This window comes from Lepisosteus platostomus, chromosome 15 (genome assembly GCF_059453375.1).
Source record: "Lepisosteus platostomus isolate fLepPlt1 chromosome 15, fLepPlt1.hap1, whole genome shotgun sequence".
In the NCBI taxonomy this organism is placed as follows: domain Eukaryota; kingdom Metazoa; phylum Chordata; class Actinopteri; order Semionotiformes; family Lepisosteidae; genus Lepisosteus; species Lepisosteus platostomus.
In genome coordinates, this window is record NC_142625.1 from 16,409,469 (window position 1) to 16,432,919 (window position 23,451).

Below are 23,451 nucleotides of genomic sequence, written 5' to 3' on the forward strand. Positions count from 1 at the left end.
AACCAAATTTAGAAGCCAATGGTAAAAGCTGATAAAAATTACGAGACAATTTCACTGGATTTTATTTAAAAACCTAAGTCAGCTCTGAATGATTTACAATTATTTAAAAGCTTAAATTAACAAGTGGTAAAGCACCACTATTCTAGGAATAGGTAAAGGTTTATTCCACACTAAAAAGAGAAGAAAAGAAACACAACATTTTGGCTATGGAGCCTTCTTCGGCCTTCTTCTTCAGTTACCTGAAGAAGGCTCCACAGCCAAAACGTTGTGTTTCTTTTCTTCTCTTTTCAGCAGGAATAAACATTTACTTGTTCCTCTGCTGCCTATGCATGCTGATGCAGCTCCCTACTTGAACTTCTTTACCACTATTCTAGACGCAAACCTCTATAGATTAGAAAAACAGAAGTGTTTGTCAGACCCAGGATTAAGACAAAGCCATTAATGTGCGAAGAACAGGATAGTAATATGGATTCACAGGACCTGATAACAAGGTCTATCAATTGAAATGAAATATCATTTTAAGACCAAACCATTTGTACTGGTGGGACTGCACCCCATTTCATTAAATAATAAAGCTTTCCTAGAGTAAACATGAAATAACACCAAAGAAATTACCAAAAAAGACAGGAACTGCCAAGAAGGACACTTGTTATCTTCTGAAGGGTTTATCAAACGGAAAATTTCTGGAATGGAATGTGCTTGCCAGCACTGAGATGAATGAGCTGCTTCAAATGTTCAGGTTTTTATGCATGGAGACCATGCTCAAGGCAAGACTATCACTATTTATGCCATTGCTTTTGTAGACAAAGGCTTCCAAAATGTCTAATGATAGGGTGTACAAACTTGTTGCCCAACCGAGAAATTCAAATACTCATGACAATAGCTTTTTCTTTTGTTGTTGTTGGTAAATACGTACCGATCTAAATCACATTTTGACAGAAATACTGAGGAAATACAGTATATGGGGGGAGATTAAGCACTTAAGGAGATTTTAGCTTTTGGTTGATATTTTAGTATTTTAACTTATTTTCTTTTAATTATTTAAAAGGGATAGACGTGTTTTTATCTCCGTTGTATCTTGTAATCCTAAGAGTTGAGGCATTGGACACAATCTTCTATTTGTTCATACGGATGATCACGCTGTCTGGACACCAACCTCAACTGATTAATCTGATCAGGAATTCTGGTAACCAAGGGGGAGACATCTTTTTCTATCTGTGCTCTTAAGGTATTGTTGTTATCTTTGTGGCAAAATGCGCACTTATCTGCCCAAAAGGAACTGTATGTAACAAAGAACAATAGGCATGATTGAGTGAATTCTTAAGTGGGTGTTAGGTTACACTGACCTTTTTTAATAGATGATATCTGTTTGAATGGGGGTGGGGAGAGGGGGTGTTTCTTGAAACGTCCACATGTGATCTTTATCAGACCAATCTTAAGAAACAGATCTTCTCATAGTTACAATTATATACTCTATTAAATCTTGCAAGCAGGAAATTCCCCCAAGCCCTATTTGAACATCTGAGGTAAATTCAAACAATACAATGGAAAAAAGGGATCTACCTACCTCTTTCACGATTATAAAATAATGGGCTAGGAAAAAAAATGAACAGAACGCATTGATGTCCTTTTGAATTTTAGTAATGCCACAGTCCAAATGGTACCAACAGATAACATGACTACTCTTACACAATTATTTGTTTTATTGCTGAGTTAGCGCAAAGTCTTTTTTTTCTATGAAAAGTCATCTCTCTTTTTAAGTGCTGTTAATATATTTTAAAACATGTAAATGGCTTTTGTTTCAGGCTAAATGAATACAATTCTTAATTAGAAACAAAATCTTAAAAAATTGAAGACAAAAATAAGAGAGAAAAAGGAGAGACCATAGGTTTGGAAATGAATAGATGGGGATATAGATAGGGAAGCTTTTTAACAAAATAGCCTTTGAGTGGATTTTATTTTTTTTAATTGAAGAGAAGGGTGTGATAAACGCAAGAGAGGTTTTGCAATTAAGTGATTTAATATGTTTATATTAATATGTATTCCAAGAATGTTAGAATACTGCACTAGGCAGGTTTTGCATTCCTGACTATCTCATGTGAAGCTAGCATTGTTTTTCTTTGAACTGATTGAGCAAAAACAGAAATAAATGTCGCAATACACCAGGTGATTGTTTGCATTTTATCACACATCTTACCACAAACAGATTCAAGAAAAAGAAAAATCAACAAACGCACTCTCTTTGCGTTTGTAGTATAAGAAACCATGTAGAAGGCATCTATTATTCATTAATGAGTTACTCATTAAACATTTCCCAGTACGTACAAATAATTGTTGAAATATAAACAAAAATACAAGATGAGACTTACATTTTTTTCAGAAATTCTTTTTATATTAAGAATAGTGGAATCAATTATCACATACTGTAGATACAGTTTATAAAATTTTATAAACTGGTCAGCTGGTGTAGTTTTGCGTTCTATATCATTTCTGAAGTAATTTATGAGGTTAAAAGTGTCAGCTATAGGAGAAAGACACTTAACATTTTGAAAGAATTAGTGACCAGCACTTTACGAACCAATTAAGAAGGTGTTGAAGAAAAAGTCAGGAAAGACATTTCAGTATTTTTTCTTTTTAGTACGCATTATTTAAAAAAAAGACTGTTTCCTTCACAGCACATAAAGTATATTTCATATTAATGAGAATGCAGAGGCACTCTCATATTCAGGTAAAGTGAGAAGAATCTTTTACTAACTACACAGACCAGTAACTTTCACGTGAGTCAATTAAAGAAAATGATTTAACCAGCACTGATGGTTCAGATGTGTGAAGTAAAATTGCCTTATTTTAAATCTTTTAAAAAATGATTGTCAGTTGGCCTGGGGTGGTAGTCTTCAGATTTCTGCATACAAGTGAAAACTTGGATGTTTTTAAGTGCATGATTTGCTGGCATACATCAACAACCTTATTTCAACAGCGATAATGACATGTCCACAGCAATTCAAATTGTTCTCTTCATTTTGTATCTCAATAAAATCCAATTTGAAAAATCTGAATAGAGCATTTTCATTACAAATATGCAAAGAGAAGATTTTACTTGGACTCTCAGTAACAGTCTGCAGTTTCTATAACTTCAGTATACAAAAATTGTGTTATGTTCAATGTGTTACTAAGTTTTTTTTTATTTGACCAATACTCACAGAACTATGCAATCAATGCAGCTCATTAAAAAAAACATTATGGCATTCAAAATGGTGCACTTTTCATTTGAAGCAATTTTATACATTGTAAATCACATTGTAAAGGGGGCTTTCGCTTATTCATGATACAAGTAAAAATGTTTTTCATGAAAACATTAGTTAGGCAGTGGTCTTTCATATTCAGAAACAGATGTCTATTCTTATGCAAAACTATGAATGTATTGGTAGGCATCTCATTGAAATCCATTTCAGATACCCATCCAAATACTTAGCTACACTTTTTACAGTACTCGGAGTCAAATACCTTCTTTTACAAATTAGCTGGACATTAAAAAGAAAGCAGCCCACAGATGAGAGGCTCCTGTTGTCTCAAAACTGTCATAAAAGGGTTTGCATAACAAGAGACAAGATGCTAATGTAGACCTCCTGTAAGCCTTTCACACATGCCTGGGTCAGATGTGCCTAAAAGACAGAGAAAAGAATCTCCATCAAGATAATTGCTTCTCATTCTGAAATAGAATGGTTTAAGCAGAAATGTAATCTAGTCATATCTGCTTTACGCATTAATTAATTATTCACATTAAATATAAATATTAATATTAAAATACTCTGGAGCATGATATCTGCTATTTTGTACTATAAATAAATTGTATATAATATTCTATATGATATTCATTTAACATTATTTAATCTATAATCTACTGTGCTGTGGCATCCCCCTGTTTTCCTACCTTTTCATTTTTACAGATTTCAATTGAAAATCTCTGAAAGGCAAATTATACAGTTATAAGTCAGTTATAAGTCCTGAATTAACCTCAACTGCACTGGAATTTCAGATTCTAAGTCTATTATTGCTCCCACTAACATCATAAACCACATCAGAAAATAGTAATGATTAAGATCTGAAAAGCAGCGTAACTAGGATGGGTAATTCATTTGGATAAAGAAGGAGTTGTGTTATATTATATATATATATCTTTATATTATATATATTTATTGTACATCATTTATAAATAAATGTTATTTAGAATTATATTAAATACAAATATGATAGAATTTCTATTTTTATATACTGTATTTTGTATGTTATTAAATCCCATAAAAAGCCAAAACATGCTTTTCCCCAGAAAAGTTTTACCTCGGACACTAAAAAAATGTGTCAGATTACATTAGACCACCTACAAATTCAACAAGCGGGAGGAGGGGTCACTTACGTTAATGACGCAGATGTCCACAGTGCACAGAACATTCCAGTGACCCTATAAAAACAAAAGATCTCTCTTTGGTCAAGGGAATGTTGCCTGTTTTCCCAACATGCTGTTCTATAAGCTGATGTTGAAAGGTACATATTCATTTAAGAGGAGCGTCCTTATTTTTTGAGAGCAAAAAGTAAACAAACGGCTGAAGGCACAATGAATTTCACGGGAGATTTTCTAAGCTTTTTTGCCTTTTTTTTTCTTTTAAAGAAGATGCAGTGCAAAAGCTTCTTGAACTGCCATATCCCTTTTGTTTTCTGATTTGAGTGCTTCGGAAACCTTGCCGATACCCGCCTTTTACTTAAGGGAGAATCATTCAGGCTCGTTCTTTAGAATTCTTTGGAAATTCTAATATTACAAATTCCAATGCCAGGTTGAGTTCTTGTTACCTAGAAAACAAGAGGAAGATACCAGCAGCAGTAACAACAGCAACATGAATAATGCAGTTATACTGAATTATTTACACAAAACTCAGTGTTGGTCACACATAAGTGTTATAACCTACAGCTTGACTACTACTACTCTTTTTCATGTTTTATTTTTTATAAGGTAATTGAAAATCACAAAGCTTGTAATGACACCTGATGAAAACCTGGGCACTGTCTTTGGCTTAGTTAGCCTCACACAGTGCCTTTTGTACTAATCGGACACAAAATGGCAGTTATTTTCCCTGTACTTTTCAGTTCAGATGTTTAAATTACACATTTGGTCAGGGGTCAGCGCCCTGACTCTTTCCTCTGAAAACTTTCCATGACATACAAACTCCAGAGTTCCATTTATATTACTGTTAATTCAGAGACACTAACACAAAAAGTAGGATCTGATACGCTCTTAGACAACTAGTTTTTAGAGCAACAAACATTCTGGAAACAGTGAGGCCCATTCTGGAACCAGTGATGCATCAAATTATGGGATCATTGCATGTCTTCCTAGTTTTAGGTGTATGCCCTTGCTTTCTGGTTTGGAAATACGTTCATACTTATTATGTCAATTTTCACCATGTGTTAGGGAAGTAAATGCAATGTACTTTTTAAGTAATACAGTAATAATGACAGATCAAGGCTGCTTTTGTGTGTGATAAATTCAAATTCAAATTAGAAGACAAAACTTGAGCTATTTATTGTTAAGACAAGAGACATTTTCATGTTGACTGTTTTGTGGTAAGCTGTAGTTGACTGTTGTTTTTACTACTTTTGTCATTACTATAATTTTCTACGATTACCACCCTTGTTATTGTTCTATTCTTATAACTGACAACAAAACAGTCTGAACGTTATTCTGAGTTTAGTGGCAGACTTTGTGCTGAGCTGTACTGAAGACCATAGTTTTTGCACATTTCATATACCCAATAAACTGACAGTAAATATTATTTTGAGAACAGTAATCAATACACACTTTTAAAGTGTATTTGCAAGGTCTTTATTTATTCCTTATAAAGTGTAAAAAAATAATCGCTCCTGCTTTAAGACAAGAACTCATATTTCTTTCAATTCAAAGGTAAAATATTTTTGGGTATCTAAGGTCTTTACACAACAGATAATCAGTGTCTATTTTGGAAAATGTAACAAACTGCAACATTTGCTTCCTGTGAGTCTCATTTCAGTTGTATACCTCCTGTGTCATGTGGGAAGAAACAATGTTGTCAAGACTGCATCATTTTGCAGTTCTGACAAAAATGTAATAGATGTATCAAGAGTATCTTTCTTTCTGTGAGACAGCTGGATATTTTAGGATCAAACTCCCTCAGCATAGGTAATTAAAAACAGGGGGTGATAGCAGAGACCAGGGCACAATTTATTCATTTATTCTTAGTACAAATCATCCCCTCCACTTGGGTCTGCTTGTTTATTGAGACACACTGGCATCCCCTTGCTCTGTAACAGAATAATGAGAGAAGCAGGGTGTGATCAAAAGGCAGCAGAGATCAGAATGATACACAGGCTTGTCTCAATTTGGAGATGAAACAAAACAGAGAACATTAAAGGAGATGCGTGGCTGTCTCACCACTGTTAAGTGCAGCCTTTCAGTTGTCTTGTCTTAGAAATTAAAATGATGCCCATTCAGGTCTCATTGATTTCAAACAAACCTAAATGCTGAAACATCACTCTATAGACTCAGTTAAAAGTGTTACAGTGAACTGGGCAACAAAAGAGTCATTTCCTGAATTGTAATTAGAAAGTCCAGTGATTAAAGACTAATATAATAAAATGTGCAATGCATATTGCTGTAGTTTGAATTTTAAATTGAATCCACAAATCTGTCATTCCTTTTCATCTCTTTTTTGGGTATGCAAAACATCCAGAACGTTCAGAATATTCTACTTTCAAAACTTCTGAATGTGAATTAGGAAGCAGGATATACATGTCATACATTTGTGTACATGCAATATACAAAAAAATAAAAAAATAATAAAAAAAGTTCCAAGCTGAAAGATGAAAAAACACACAAAATTTCAACTGTTGAGCCTTCTTCAGGTGAATATGTCGATAATCTGAATCTGGGGTAGAGCTATGAGACAGATGTGATAAAGTCCACAGCATGATTATATATTTATATCTCAATTATATTTTCTTTAGGTTTCATCTTACACATACATTCCATTGCCAAAAAAATGACCTTTTTCTCTTCTTTAAAGAAGATGTTTAAGGTTTTAAAATATTTTTTTTTATTAAACCACACAGAAATTAGTGTAATAATGTTAAAGTGTAGAAAACATTTTTTTGTAATAAAGAAGCCCACTTGAGTTTGTCATTAAATAAACTTTATGATAACACACTGTGGATACTAGCTATAATATATTCTAAACTTTACGAAAAAGACCTTGAATGACCATCATCTTGGGCAGTATGCTGTCTACACACAATATAATATAGATGGTTGTGTAGGTGGTGTTGGTGGACCAGTAGGTGGCGGTCTTATCTCAGAACCAGAATTTCTAAAGCAATGTCCCAGTATAATGACAGGGCACACTGGAACACTGTTGTAAGGGATATAAGGTTGAGACTGCCAAACTCTTGATTACTTGGCCATTAAAGATCACATGATGTTTGTTTGTAAGACAAGAGTGAGATGTCCCCCCTAGTGTCCTGGCAAAATTCCACCCTGGGCATGTGCAATCTGGTCTAAATAAATTCCCCATAATTCAAATGGTGACAAGGTGCTCAGGTCTCTCCCTGATCTACTGTGCAGTGGGGCTACTGGCTCAGAATAGAATTTGAGAATAGATAGATCCTCCAGAAAACAAGAGTTAAATAACTGCAAGGATATAGTATGATAATTATTAACAAAATATAAGAATACATATACTGCAACACAAGATTTCAGACCAGGGCAGAATGGTGACACAGTATTTAACATTTCCACCTTGCAGTGTTTGGGCCCTGGGTTCAATTCCTGGGGCACTATCTGTGAGGAGTTTGTATGTTCTCTCTGGGTGCTCCGATTTCTGCTCACAGTTCAAAGACATGCTGGTAGGTCAACTGACCTCTGTGATTATTGGCCCTGGTGCGAGTGTGTGCATGTTTGTGTCTACGTGTACAAGGCGTATCCTGCCTTGTGCCTTTTTCTTTCTGTTATAGGCTGCAGATCTGCCATGACTCTGTATTTTATCAAATAGATCTACGGATAGATTTCATCCAGTATGTAGAGTGCTGTTCTACGTTCATATGATAGAATCTGTATTCTAGGGGGCTTATTCTGTATTATCTGTATTCTAGGGGGCAGAGTGGTGGCTCTGTGGCTAAGGATCTGTGCCTGGGGCCGGAAGGTTGCTGGTTCAAATCCCGTGACTGGCAGAGGAATCCTACTCCATTGGGCACCTGAGCAAGGCCCTTAACCCCAACTGCTCCAGGGGTTTCTGTACAATGGCTGACCCTGCGCTCTGACCCCCAGCTTCTCTCCCTGTCTGTTTGTCTCATGGAGAGCAAGATGGGGTATGCAAAAAGATGAATTCCTAATGCAAGAAATTGTATATGGCCAATAAAGTAAATCTTATAAACAGCAGAGTGGCCTCAAACACACAACTTCCCCTTTTAAATGTTTACACAATTTTTAAACTAGAGTGGTGCACATTATGTATCTCTATTGAGAATTATCCCATACTCCTGATAGATTAAATTGTATTTTGTGAAACAAAAAGTAATCTTTTATGGATGTAAGAAAGGAACAAGTGATGAAAACTGACAATCAGTCATCAAATAGATTTGATAGGCAAGTGGGATAGATCAGCAACTGCAACACTTCATATTGGCGGCTCGTGTGCATTTTTCCTGCCGTGATCATGTTTTGGAAGATTCTGATCAATTAAGATCTGCTTGATGCCAAACATGGCTTCTTTACACGCACACAAAGTTACTCTATATTCAAAACACTCAAAATAGCAGAAAAAGCTTAGTGGAGGTTGTGAGCCAATAGTGGATGTTCAAATGTCATAACTCCTGATTGCACCTAAGACATTAGTGTAGGTTGATGCAACCAACAATTAACAAAGACCCACTAAGAAATGCATTACCAGCAGAAGGATGCTGTTCTTTAAACAAACACATGCTGACTAGATGAGAATATAGAAAAGAAAACAATGGCTTTTATTTGCAAAGGTCAGCTTTTAGGCTTTACTCTTTTTGTTGTTTTTGTGACAAGAATACTAGAATAAATTAAGTGTGAATGAAGAAAATACATCACCTTTTTAACAGCATCCTGTTGGCAGTGATGTCTTATCTGGAGAGACTTTAGTTCCGTTTGCTGTTTCCATTGTTATATGTGAAATGCAAAAATTAAATGTAAATTAAGACACAATTAAGTAAAGAGGCACAGGAGCCAAAGTCTACCCATCCAGAGAGTGTCCGTCTCAAAATTCTGGAAAAAAACAAGAGTTCCATAATTAATTACATGCATGCTAAATCACTTGAGAATACATCTGTGAACTGTGGAGAGCACAATAACTGCTGACTCCTATCTATGAAAGTGCATAGACACGTGCAGGTTTTCTCCAAATATCACCAAAATAACTCTTTCCCTTGTGTGATTAATAGAAATATTGACCAATATTTAATAATAACCATATAATGAGAAAAGAAGTAGGATTATTTTGTTAGAAACAACATTTTCAAAAAACAGAACAAGAGGGTGTGGGTGTTTGGGCTCGAGTTTATAACTCTTTTGGTGCTCCTGCCAGAGAATAGCAGAAATGTTCAGTTCTCACTGGTGCACAAACTAAATAAAGTTTTCATTTAGACATTCTAATCAGTCAAAAAGACAACCTTATTACATTGAAAATGTAATCCAGCCAGTGATGAAAGTTCACCACACAGGATTCAAAGCAATGCAGTCAACTAATAGAAAACCTCTGGAGTTTTCTGTGTATACTTTGCATTTGCTTCGAGCAAAAATATTAGGTCCTATAATTATTTAATTATATTATATACAACTGATGATCAGAGATTTTGCTTAGGTTTAACCTCTCATTCAACATTCCACATCATTTTTATGACCACTGAATGCAGTTTTTCTGGTTGTTCCAGAAAATGTTCTTAAACGCACAAAAGAAGGAGCCTTAAGCTGTTGGGCAAATCCATCCCAGTAAACACTGCAAGTGCTGAAACATTGCATTTTGTCAAAATAAAAAAACATACCCTTTTGTAGACATTAACATTGCAACTGAAATGCACCTTATTTCTGAGGAGGATTGTGCTCTGAAGTTACATCAGCATAAAGGCTGCTGTAGAAAAAGCTCTATGGGTGAATACCTCATTTTTGCAGTTATTTGAAAGCCACCATTTAACCGTTTCAAGGAGTCTAGGAATTTGTGGATTTTTGCACAACCTTCTCAAAGTTTTACTTTGCAGACAGTTTCTAAGAATCTATTTTAAATGAGCCACTTTTCCAAGTAACGCTAGATTCCCGGTGGAGAACAGTGTCATTGACAATAATTAGGGTTGTGCCACAACCATGTTTGATGTTTTTTCAGTAGATAATCAAAAATATGCTTATTATAAATTCCCCACACATGGTGTAATGAATCATCCGAGACAACTAATTCTTTGGAAATTATATTTAAAGTTACTTGGAAAAGTGCCATGCAACATATTTTAGACACCCAGTATACAAACACCCACTGAAGACCCAGTAAAAGCTTTCTTTTGAAATGTGCTCATTAAAACAGTAGAGCTTTTCCTTTGTGTGATACGGCTTTGATGCATGTGGTGCGAACAAAACCTTAAGGTGTGAACAAACATTGCACGTTCTCACTTTTACGCAATGTGGCTGGCGTGAAAGAAACCTGAAAGCAAGGCAGAAAAACTCCAAGTTTTTATGGCTTGCACATTTTTTAAGTTTGCTATGCAATGAACAGGTTGCTGTGAAGCCTCTTTTGGCGGGTAATACTTTTTAATGAATGGTTCCAACCATAACTTGAGCAGTCTTTCTTCCAGACTCTCCCCACTTAAGAAGCAAATTCTGCAAGTCCATATTTTGTTCTGAAAGTTTTCCATGTGTCCTTGCAGAACAGATCAGTTTATCAGTGGTTTAGAAGGAAATGTTTGAGGCAGTTTAGAGGGAAAAAAAAACCCACTGTGATCTGATCCATGAAAACAAAATGACGTAAAGAGGTTCAGGCAATCTGTGATTCGGCACTAAAAAGATGCAAATTGGTTGTACGTTATTGGTTGTGATGCAGCCATTCCACTAATTTAATGAACTGACCTAATTTCAGACATAGATCTGAACATATTATATTGTAATTTATCCACTGATAATGGTGTATAATCTTCAGAATTGGTATTTGCTAAGCCTGTGAAAGTACAGAAAAGCCAGTTCTTCTCCTTTGGATATTTTTCATGTTGTTTTTGTCAGCAGGAACCAGCATTCCATTACCGATTGTAACCTATTATAATGTTTAACCCTTCCACGAGAAACAGATTTACACTTTCCTTATCAGTAAAAAAATCTAAACATTTTCTCCCCTGAGGGACTGATTTTAAATGGCACTGGCTTGGATGCTTTCCTTCTTTAAAAACAAAGGCTCCAATCTTAGGTGCTTCCTGAGTGAACATGAAGTGGACACAAATCACAGGACAGTGTCTGTTTGAGATACATGATAAAACTGTTCAAACAATGAAGCCAGCAGCCCAAAGAAAAGAAAAGCTCTACTAAGGATAAATCTACTAATTAAATTATGGATTCCAATAGTTAAATTATTACCCACATAATAAGGTTTTTTTAAATTTCTTGCAACAAATGTAATAAAACTGCTTGATGATCAACGCAGAGATCATTTTAAATATAAAGCAGAAAATCCTAATCTATTATTAAGGTTTTTAAATTATGTAGCCAGAGCCCAACTGGAAATCAGTTGTTTTCTTAAATGTATATCAAGTAGTTTCATGTGTGTTCTATAATAATACTACATAAAGCAAGATAAACTGCATTCATTGGAATTATAGATATATATTGATTGATTGCATTATATTCTTATACACATTAATTGGAAGGATAAACCTGTATACACCCCTCCTGATCTTCCTGTGAGGGTTTTTGAAGGAATCTTAAATTGTGCTTCTGATTACTAGAGACTGCTTAACAAAAATCAACTGGGAACTTCCCTTTTGTTGATTGCAATAAATATAAAGGTTATAAAATGTTAGGAATATATGTATTTTAATGAACCACCATGTAATAACTATTCCACCATAATGAAACATTACACTGCTTTGCAGATTTTATGTACATTCATTTAAAACTGTTTTAGTACATCTACTAATTACATCAGATACCCCTACAACATAACAAACTGTTTTTTAAAACAAATCAGATTAACATTAATAATCATGGAATTATATAAATGCTGATACATTATCAATTGTTAAGGAGGCAATGAAAGAACACACACACACAATTGTGAGGAAAAAAAATCTGCTTTGATAGCTACCAATACAAATCCCTGGTCTCTGTTTTCAATCAAGATAAAAGACCTTCTCTGATTAAGGAGTTTCTAATTTTTTTCATTAATTATTTACTTTTTCATTTTTGAGTTATTCCTTGGGGAAAACGGCTGATCAGAGGCAACTGATAAGTGCCATTGCAGTTTTGTTAAAAAATAATGACCTTTTTAATCCTTAACTGTGGTTTGCTGAAACCTTACATACAGGTTATCACATAAACATTTGATGACACACAGTCAATTTGCAAGCATGCTTTTTTTCTTTTGGGTTTTGTTTTATTTGCTGACACAGGATTTCCCAATTAGTCATGCACAAATGTATAACTTCTTACATCTAAGGGGCTGTTTATTGAGTAGATCAATGCCTACCTATATACAAAGTGTAGATACCAAGTGGCAGAGTCATATTTAAGACACTGATCACAACCAGATCTCCGTATGCAATTATTTTATCTAACATTTTAAAAATAGCAACAGAACAGCTGCTGAAGCCCACAAAAGACTAGCTTTTAAAAACATACTGTTCTTCTATTGTCCAAAATCTCTTCCCTCTCAGATGCTTTTTTTAGGACACAGAAGTAGACAAGTTAGTTGGTAGTCCTGATTGAAATGCAATCAGATGACACCAGTGGATCCACTTTACATTTGCGCATAAAACTTACTCAAATGCCAAACCTGCGGTTCCAGATAAAGATTGTCCCCGAGTCCCAGACCTCTTGTCACACATGCACTCAAGGAAGACCTAGCTAGTCGTGTTTTGGGAGTGTTGTGAAATAGAAATCTTTTGGAAATGTGACTAATGTGCTCTCGGACATGGCTGGTGTGAATGTGCCGCAGAGCTCCTGTTCTTCTCGATGGTGACTCCCAGGCTACTATCAATCTTCAAGGACAAAACCTCGAGTCTAAAGGCACAGACAGATACACCAAATCTCATGATGTTGAGTGGAGACAGTGACACATTTGGGCGCATTCATTCACACACATTGCTCTAAATAAATGAAGTACAACTAGATCAAATTTTTCTAGTGCATAAAGGGTGACGCCTTGAATTTTCTTATTGTTAAATAGAGTTTATTTCCCCATTTAGAGTGTGTATCTTGTCAATTTTGCACTTGCTGCAATTCCGTATAGTTCAGTTATGTTACAAAATACCTGGTCATTTGCTTTTTAAAGGTACTTGAGCACATCTAGCCTTCCTTCAGTATCTACCCACACTGCTGGAAAACTGGGGGAGGCCATGCTGTGGCTTTTTTGCTTCAGTTTTGTAAGTGCAAATTTGTCTTCACACCCAGCACTGTATGCCTGTCATTTCAAGACTGCTGATGTAGCAATTATGACCTGATGCTAAACAATTCAATTTTTAAAACGTCAAACAAGTCTCTTTCAAATATTTAGCTGTCTTCTAAAATGATTGCACCGAGACAGAAAATAACTCCAGTTCATGTTTCTTTTTAATAAACTCCTTAAGAGAAAGCCGTTTTCTCTTGTCTGCCACTTTTCCATTCAGTAGAAGAAAAAACTTTTGTTCACTCAATAAAGGTGGCTTAACATTTGCCTGTTAAGAACTGTTCACCGTAAGGTATCTCTGGCCTAGCTTTTTTGCTCTGCTTTCATAAAACCCTTACTTTTTCTCCTGTTGAGCAAAGGAGAAACCTCCTTATAACAACCTCTGTAGTCTTTGACTATCAAATGCAACTCACTGGTGACCAAAGTTCTGATTCAGAATTGTGTGTTGCATGTGTCCAGACCTACAAAAATTGATTTTTTTGGTACTCCCGAGTCATCCTTATTTTTGTGAAACAACTACACTTCAACCTACTGAAAATGATTATCTACTTTTACTTCAAAAAGAAATATTTTATCAGATTGTCTTCTTGCTTGACAAGCTATAATTAAATGGCATTGTTTGCTCTATTGGTGGTGATGCGTTTACTTTTTTATGTGTATGTGTGTTTTCTTGTTATTGAAATTAATCAAGAGGAAGATTAAATACTGATGTCTTCTAAAAGCTCTAACCTCACTTAAAATGCCAATACTTTGACTGTCAGTACAACAGCAGACTGATAATAGCAAAATAATCTATAAAAAGGAGTACTTAATTGTACTAGAGAGCATACAACATACTTCTGATGATGAAACAGGTCAGAAACTTAAATAGAATCTACTCAAAAAGTATGGCATGACTGCTCTTGTAAGAACCTGAACAGAATACTTAAAATTGACTGTGACTGTAGATTATATGAATTCTGTTGCAAACCATACAATAAATAAAACATTAACTCTATACTTAAATCCAAATCACTTTTTCTTGTTCATGAAATAATATTTCTTTTGAAGTACCAAAATTATAACACAGCTTGACACAATGGACCATTTCTTAATTTACTGCAGCTCATTTCTATTTCAAAGTTGCCAGAGCAATAATATTACAATTTACTTTAGATGTATAAATGAGTAACTTCACAAAACACAGATTAGCAGCTCGTTTGGTGGAACAGACTATTTCCCCTTTGGGGTGTATGACATGTAACATATAATGGAAATTTCTAGGGGCTTTGTTCCAAAGATGACTAACTCTGATGCCCCCAATGAAAGTGGAGAAGCTATTCCTGCCCCTTAAATCAATGTGGTAAGGACATACTGAAAATAATGCTCTGGAAATTTTTGTAATGTTTTAATGTTCAAGGCATGAACCACCATTCATTATTCATAATAATTAATGTACAGTTTACAATGATTCATGCACCAAGCATTAATAGATCTGGTGTCAGAATGACTTAATGCACTTATCTTGGAGTTTTTTGCTGCTTCAGAATTTTCGTCAGGAGTGCAGATATGGAGAAGCCACAATAACCATTTACTTCTGGTACTGCACTGCCAGACATAAAATAAAAGTAAACCCACATAGACTTCTGAATCACCAATCCTGCTGAGGAAACTATTTTCTTCACCACATCTTTCAGAATGTTAGTGCAATACTACAGTATAACTAAATTTGTTTGACATAAGAACAATACTACTACACATGTAACTTTGTGTGCTACACTATACCTAAATCTACAGCCAACTGAGAAATCTACACACTTTTGATGTTTAGATGTACCGAAAGAACAAAGTCATACAGATAATTTCTACTCCTCACTACAGATTGTCTTTTTAAAAAAAAGATTTGTTACAATTTGATTGCAAAGAGCTGCGAGTTTTAGAATGATCTGCCACTGGTTTTCATATTTTTTATATTGGGTGCTGATATTTGACTAAAAATAATGGGGATTGTTTTACAAAAATAATAATCTATTTGAAAATGTAGTTTGAAGATCATTTGAGAGCAGTAAAACAAGTGTTGCATCAGGAGCAAAGATTTCTCCACCATTGTCTACAAAGTGACTGAAAAACTGATAGTTACAGATATTGTGCAGATGGACTAAATTACTGATGTCAGACATCTTGCATGCATCTGAACTGTTTAGTCATTAGTCTAAAATTCAAAACAAGCTGCCAATCATTGCCAAACTGAAAACATACAGGAGGCTTTCCAGTTTGTAGACACACAGAAACTGACAGCTTCTGCCAAGATATTTTATTTGCTATTGGTGGGTGGGATCAAGTTTATACTGTATGGTTTATTCACATTTCCTAAATCAGAAAAGAGATATTGGTAACACTATACTTAAATGATGCTAAAAAAACAACATCATAACGACTTCATTAAAACTAATCAACACAATAAGAGAGCATGGATAATCCAATACAGCCATTTGTGTAAATTACACTTTAGGCATATGGTTAGCTGAAAGCAAAAAGCAGAATTGATGTAGAGAGAAGTTAGGTGAAAATGTCCATTAAGGATTTAAAAAACTGACAAGGACTTTCTTTAGATGCAGCTCGGTAACAGTGGTCCTGGTTTTTCAATGAATTCTTGCTTTGCTATGTGGTATTTGTGCCTGTTGTTTTATCGTGTTGTGTTTATGAAAGAGTTTAAATGGTTTTTGCATTATTCAGGTAAAGCATCACTGACATTCAATTTTTCTACTTCAGAGGAGTTTGAAAGGGTCCCCCTGAATTCTCCCATTTATGCCTGTCCTGTGACCATTCATTTCCTAGGCTGAGTATTTTGAACAGCACTGCTTTTATGCAGCTGCAGACTGGAAATTGTCTGTTCTTTGAGGTGTTTATGACCCTATTCAAAGCATGACGTCTCAAACAGAGGAAGGAAGGTCCCAAAAAGCCCACTGTAGCATGCCATGAGTTTATTAGAAACATCCTGTTATCTCTTTCAAGAGAAGTATCCAAACTAAATTTCGGCAACACCAGAGGAGGCTGGATGACTTTGCATGACAATCCAAATGATTGTTTTGCCACAAGGACAAGGAAAGGGAAGGGGTGTCTTCTCATCTATCAGCATACAACTAAGACATAAGACAGTAAAACTAGCTAATCCCTAGAGATTTGTTTTTATGGCAAGTGTGCAGGTATATATGTGACTAAGCATACCTCTTGGAATCTTTTAACAGCACAGGTGGCCTCTGCTTTTGATTTTCTACGTAGCTCCAAGCTCTTTTTTGCTAACGTGAATCACACAAAAGGGAGGTATATTGGCAAGGTGGCGATCCCTGCTGCCTAACAGCTCTTGGCTCTTGGGTTCGAGTCTGGACTGAGGATCCTTCTGTGTGGAGTTTGCACACAAAGTTTGCACGTTTCCGTGTGATTTCCTTCCAGGTTTTCAAGTTTCCTTCCTTCAACTTTCCAAAGACATGCTGGAGGTTCTAGATTGTATCTCCACATTTTCCACATGAGTGCATACAGGAGTATACAGTATGCATTCCCTGGGGTAAACTGGCATCTTGTCGTGGGTGAAGTCTTGCCTTATGACCTGTGCTTCTGGGCACTCCTAGCTGCTGTGATCCTTACCAGAAATAAGAGGCTTTCTGCTAAAGCATGGACCACACTAGGGGTAAAGAGTACCTATGATTACACAGCTAGAGGGCTACAGATGTGTGTCTTCCCCATAAACATTCTTAGGATTAGCCTTCGCAGGCAGTAGATAATAAATCATAGGATTCATCAGATAATAGTTTTTACATTTCTCACTCATCGTTCTGAATGGGATTTCAAAGAATGACTATTGCAAAACTTCTTTTTCCTAGTTGTTAATGTGGATTTTAGTGTTCTTTTATTGTCAGACAGATACCATCATGAATGTACATCTGTTTTGTTTTCTTTTCACTGTAACTATACTGAATGTCATTGTAAATAAGCAGTGGAGCAAAGAAATCTCCTTTAATAAAAGACTGCATTTAGATTCCTTTATACTTTCTACACAATCTGTTAAATAACAGAGCATGCCATTCTCCCAACTGTAAACACAAGCGGCACTTTCTGAAAACAAATATATATTTCTGCCAGGTTCTTATTTGTGCAATTACAATGGGAAGACTTAATTTTCTATTTAAATCAATGCTTTCTGTGACTTTAGGTTACAGCAAACATCACTATCCCTCAGTGGGACAACAAATCATTTGGGCATCCAGCACCATCTACAGGTGTCTTGGACAAATTACACAGCAAAGTCTTTGTTCCAACATCTTACAACATGACAATATAGCATTTGATTTAATCTGATAAATCAGCTGAGAACAAGTTCTCATTCACAATGAGAATGTAGTCAAGAGGCTTGCCCCATTCTTATTCTAACATTGTGTCACTCACAAATACGTGCATTGTTTCAGAAGACATCAGAAGAAATTAAACCAAGGAACGTTGTGTTTAAAGTGTACAATGTACTAGGAAGAATGAATTTTGAATATTTTGGTCACCATATGTTAGTACATACATGTTTGGCTGCTGTGGAATTATGGAAAATGTTTAGAGGACAACAACATTGTATATTCCCAGGCTGAAAGAATGGAATCATTTTTAGCTTAAGTCTGGTAATGGCATTTGGCTTGGTGATCTTTTTGAGCCCTGTAGTTCAGATATCTTGTGTCGGAGCCTGACCTCTAGCATTAGCTGTGTGTGACCAGGATTCCCTGGGGGTCAGTGTGCAGACGCTGGGGTTGTATGTGTTTAATACTCCATTTCCCAAACAACGGCACTGCAGAGGACTGGCCACATGCCAGCATGCATGTAGTGCTGTCAGAGAGCTGCACCGCTCCTCCAGCCAAAGCTAAAAGGCTGTAAGGCACGTCAGACCTCGCAGGGTATAAAACTGTCTGTGTGGTCCTTGTTCCGGTACCTGGGTACATGCTATAATAGTGGTGAGACAAGTCGATTAGCAGTGGCTGATTCCAAATAGGGAAGGTATTAGGAGAAAGATAACTAACGCTCAAGTTATTAGTTAACTGGATAACTAATAACCGTTACCTGAACTTAAGATAATAAAATTACCTGAATGATAAATAGATTTCCCTGAAATGGAACAGGTTATTTTACCCTTGCCTTTTCCACATTATAACAGATGAGGAAAACCTGAACTGGTCATTTTAGAATACAACAAGCTGGGAAATGCCCTTCGAAACTACTGCATAGTTCACTGTACTTCAATTTATTAGCTTTGAAATAAAGCCACCAGGTTATATGAAGCTCAGTGGCATTTAAGAATGATTATTATATACCTTTCTGTTATCCTTCTACATTATAAGAATGTTAGTTTTATTGCCATTATCACTAAATACCAGTGAGCGATTAATACCTGTTAGAACGGTAGCAATTTAGGTGTTCTCCTTGTAGGAAATACAAGGGCTCCTTTTAGGCAGTAAGAGACTTCTAAATAACTTCCACAGTCATGGAGGAAAATTGCAACCGGCTGTTTTTCACACCAGAGCCGATCTGTTATTTTGAAGACTTCACAGTTTCCATTCCTGTGTAAGCCAATTAGTAATTAATGTAAGCTGTCTTACCTGAAAATAGTCAACCACAAGACTTTCTGTCAAACCTTCGCCCTTGAGCAATGTGACAGTTCAGTGATTTATGTATATTACAGCTATTTGATGCACATTTCTTAGGTGTACAGTTGCTTTTCAGTCTTGGTCTCATACACTTGAGATTGTATGGACGGCAAGTTCTATGCAAAAGCTATGTTGTCTTGCAAAAGGGATGCTCAAAGGTTGGTCACCGGTTGTCATCAGTAACTTTATCAGCTTAAGCTCTTTATCAGTAACCTTTGCATGTTGTCTTCCCACCTCTCCTAACCTTTCTGTTACTTTGCTGTACCTCAGGCTGGCTGTAAGCGGATATTTGACACTGACATCTCCTCTAATTGTGCCTTGAAGGCACCTCATGCACTGCTCACTGCCAGCTCTCCAGCTGATCTCTGGGAGCTCCACACACTCACAAGCAGGGCTTGACATTGACCTTTCAAGACCCCCGTGAAATGCTGACATGGAGCCATCCACCCTCCACCCTTCCCTGAATCTATACTCCTCAAACTAAGCCTTATTGTCATCTCTTTTACTTACTACAAAGCAACATATTCAATTCTCTGCCACAATCACACATGAACAGTTGATTCATACAAGTATGCATCATTTCTAGATGACACAAGATGTACTAATATATTCAACTTCAAACTGCAGTTCACTTTTCACTCTAATTCAAGCACAATATGATGTTGAGACCATTGAACGATATTGTTATCACATTTAATGTGAGGTTAAGAGATATCACATATTTGTGAGGAAAACACAAATAGGAAACAGCAGGCGGAGATTAAAGTATTGCAATGTCAGTTGTGGGAGCAATTACATTTGCTTCAGAAATCAAGCAGCTCAGCAGACGTTTTAGGTCTGATGTCCACAGTGCTGACTCAAGATGCACACCAGACTACAACTCTATCCATGCAAAGCAGTCTGACAAAAATGACTCTGATCAAGAATTTATTTAATTAGACTAGTCTGACATATTTAAAAACAAAAAAAGCCCCATTTATCATAAAAAAACCATTTATCAAACACAGCTAAGAAAATCTCCCAAAGTGGCCACAGATCCCATATAGTAAAAACAAAACTATTTACAATTTACTGCTATATTGGCTACCAAAAAAAAGAAAATGCTGATGCACTCATACTTTAAATTGTTATTTGGGATAATTATAGACCTATTTTCAGTATAAAAGCACTTCACATTCAAGACAAATATTCTTGAATGTTTTATGTTATTGTTGTTAAAGCAGTTGACTTCGATTTCAGCATAACTTACCATCAAACCAAATGCTGAACCACATAGTATAATTAACATTACAAGGTGTCCATACTCCTTAATACACTTGACCAGTTTTGCAGTCTGCATTATATTATACGTTTGTGTTTTCAAACTGAAATGTTTGATATACATTACAACGTGAGATAAATATTTCTCAGAACACGGTTAAACAATTAGTAATGTCAAGCAAGAATGTCAATTAAAGTGTGAAATAAAGCAATGCTGTTTTTTTATAATGAAATGACTAACTTTTTAGTTTTAGGTTTTCATTCTACCTTTTAGCTTGCGATTCCAGGAACAGCTGTCAACATGAGGAAAACACACAATCGTCCTCTTTGTGTCAGAAACAGGTGTTCCTGCAAGACATTAAAATAATTGATCAAATTAAAGCAGAAAGCAGGAAAATAATTGAAATAATAAACCAATTGACAACTGATTGGCGTGAAATAAAAAAAAAGTTTTAATGTTTTCTTTGAATTCTTTACCAACTTAGGATAATTGTACTGTTATTAACTGAGATCTTCCATTAATAAAAATGAGTGAATAATTTTAGACTGCTAGCTATAAAGTTTAGGTTTTGATGAATCCTTTCCTTAATAATGGATGTTAATCAGCTAAATTAAAAATAAGGCAAAGCTTTTCTACTTGTGTCCTTTCAAGCTGTGTCTGTTTGTGTCTGTTATGAACACAGATGCTGCCATTGTGTACAGCGTCAAGCATTTCCCTGAAGTTTCATTTCAGGCCTTTAGAGACAACCAGATATATGAATGTGATTTTCTGCACTGTAGATCTCTGTAGAACTTAACTCCAGGCCAATGTATTGTGAATGTATTTTTCCTGCTAATGTTACACAGTACACAAAACATCAGAGGTCTCTGTGTGTTAGGTAAATGTTACCGTTTTATTTTGACACAAAAATGTCATTACTCGTATTCCTTTTTCTCTGAGATTTTCAGAAAGTTCACAAAAACTGACAAGCGGCAGTTGAGGAGCAGTTGAAGAGCTATTACTAGTGAAGGTAAAATCCATGAATCTCAGAAGAGAGTTTTTAAAAGGAGTTGTCATCTTACTACAAGTACTGAAAGCAGGATGTAACAAAGTTGAAAAAATGACAGGAAGTAAAAACAAGATCATCAAAATAATCTATATAGCCCTTCTAAACACAGGAGTGATGCAGATATAAAAGTAAAATCCGAAACAAACATAGCTGTGATGTTTAAGAGAAACTTTGCAAGCTGGATTAACCTTTGCCTGTCTTCTGAAGCCAGAAACGCATGTGTTTGTACATAAATAATTTGAATAACAGTTTAAAGAAAACTGAATCTCAATCCCGACACACAATTATGAAGAAATTAGAAGTGCACATTGAACACATCTCTTTGTACTGCCGAGGCCAGTTGAACATGTTATTGAAAGCGAATAAAACGCAGATATTTTTGCAATAAAGGAAAGCCAAGCTTGACCTCCACTACCCACAAGCATGTTATCTCTGTCTATCACCTAACAACAGGAAACACTCAATACCCAGCTCAAATGTTATCTTTGTGTAATATTTCTACATCTCATATGAAAGAAACGTATCTTACTTCAGGTGGCATTTGAAGAGGAGCACTGGTAACTACAAGCTGATGCATTGGTGTAGAAAAGACTAATATAGAAGGGGGACCAGCCACAAAATCATATTTCCAGCTTAGTATCTTGTCCATCTAGTTCTCACCGTTGAACTGCCCCCAACACACAGCACTAACTGAAATGTCTAATTATATATTTCTATTCTTATTGAAGGCATGGCAAACAGGTGTAAGCTGATAAAACAAGCAAGACAATCAAATATATCATATAATGACATACGTGAGTGCTATCGTAAGGCCCTGTCTTACTGGTAAGAATATGATTTTAATCTTTTTAGACAAAAATGATCCCTCACAAGGATGAAGGTTGCAAAAAATGTTTCACGTGTATATATCACAGTATAGGAACTCTCAAAGTGAGCCTTTGTTTTGTGCCCATTTCTGGAGGATTCTGAAAGGAACTACAAACCTCACGATGAAGATCGAACTGGTGAAGAGAAGGGAAAGGACCGGGGCAGGTTTAAAAAAAACAATCCCTAAAAACACAATAACAGCAAAGGCCAGGCCTCTCTTCGGCATGACTGCATACACCTGCACAGACAGCAACCGAGCCGCTGCTGTTGAACGCCGGCATGAAACAGCTTTGCGCAATGTTGAAGACCTGCGTTCGAAACCCATGCAACTAACTGTATCCCCAGTTCCGCACCCTCACCATAACGGGGAACGGGTTATCTTCCTGAAGCCGACGCCAAGCGGCTGGCCAGCCTTGGGGCCCCTCATTGACACAACTGCCTGCCACAGCCTTATCTTTCCTGTTCATCTAGCAAAACACGGCTCTCTGGTTGAGGTGCTCTTGTTACCAATCCAACAGCAGAGCAAGATAACCCCTCAGTCCTGCGACACGAATCTTGGTTACATTCCTCGAAAATGAGGAAATCCATTTTTGCACACTAACAAACCATGACAGTTATGTTACTGAGCTCTAGCTGGGCTGCAGTTACACTAGCAGCCCATGTTGTGCCTGCCAGGTGCAGAGGGGATCTTATCTGCAGCAAATTGCAGCCTGCCTATGCATTCTCCTCAGCTAAACAACGCAAGCTCCACTTTGAAGATGATCTAGACTCCTAGCCCAATAGCAGAATAATACAGTGAGTCTCAGCGTCCCCTGTTGGTCTTTAATGGTATACCACACTATGTGTTCTGAAACGGAGGAGCTTCTGCAAAGCAGTTTTAATAGTTATACAATTAAAGGGAGTCCACTGCAGAAACTACTGCTACAAATTAGTTTG

At 36.1% G+C, this 23,451-nt stretch overlaps 1 long non-coding RNA gene across 1 annotated transcript; it reads right to left on the reverse strand.

The window, feature by feature from the left end:
- Positions 1-2,264: 2,264 nt before the first annotated feature.
- Positions 2,265-23,416, reverse strand: LOC148648092 (uncharacterized). Its single transcript, XR_015926711.1, has 3 exons — positions 20,867-23,416; positions 4,415-9,310; positions 2,265-3,662 (listed from the first exon to the last, which is right to left on the reverse strand). It is a non-coding gene; the product is annotated as an uncharacterized LOC148648092 (long non-coding RNA).
- Between the last annotated feature and the right edge of the window lie 35 nt (positions 23,417-23,451).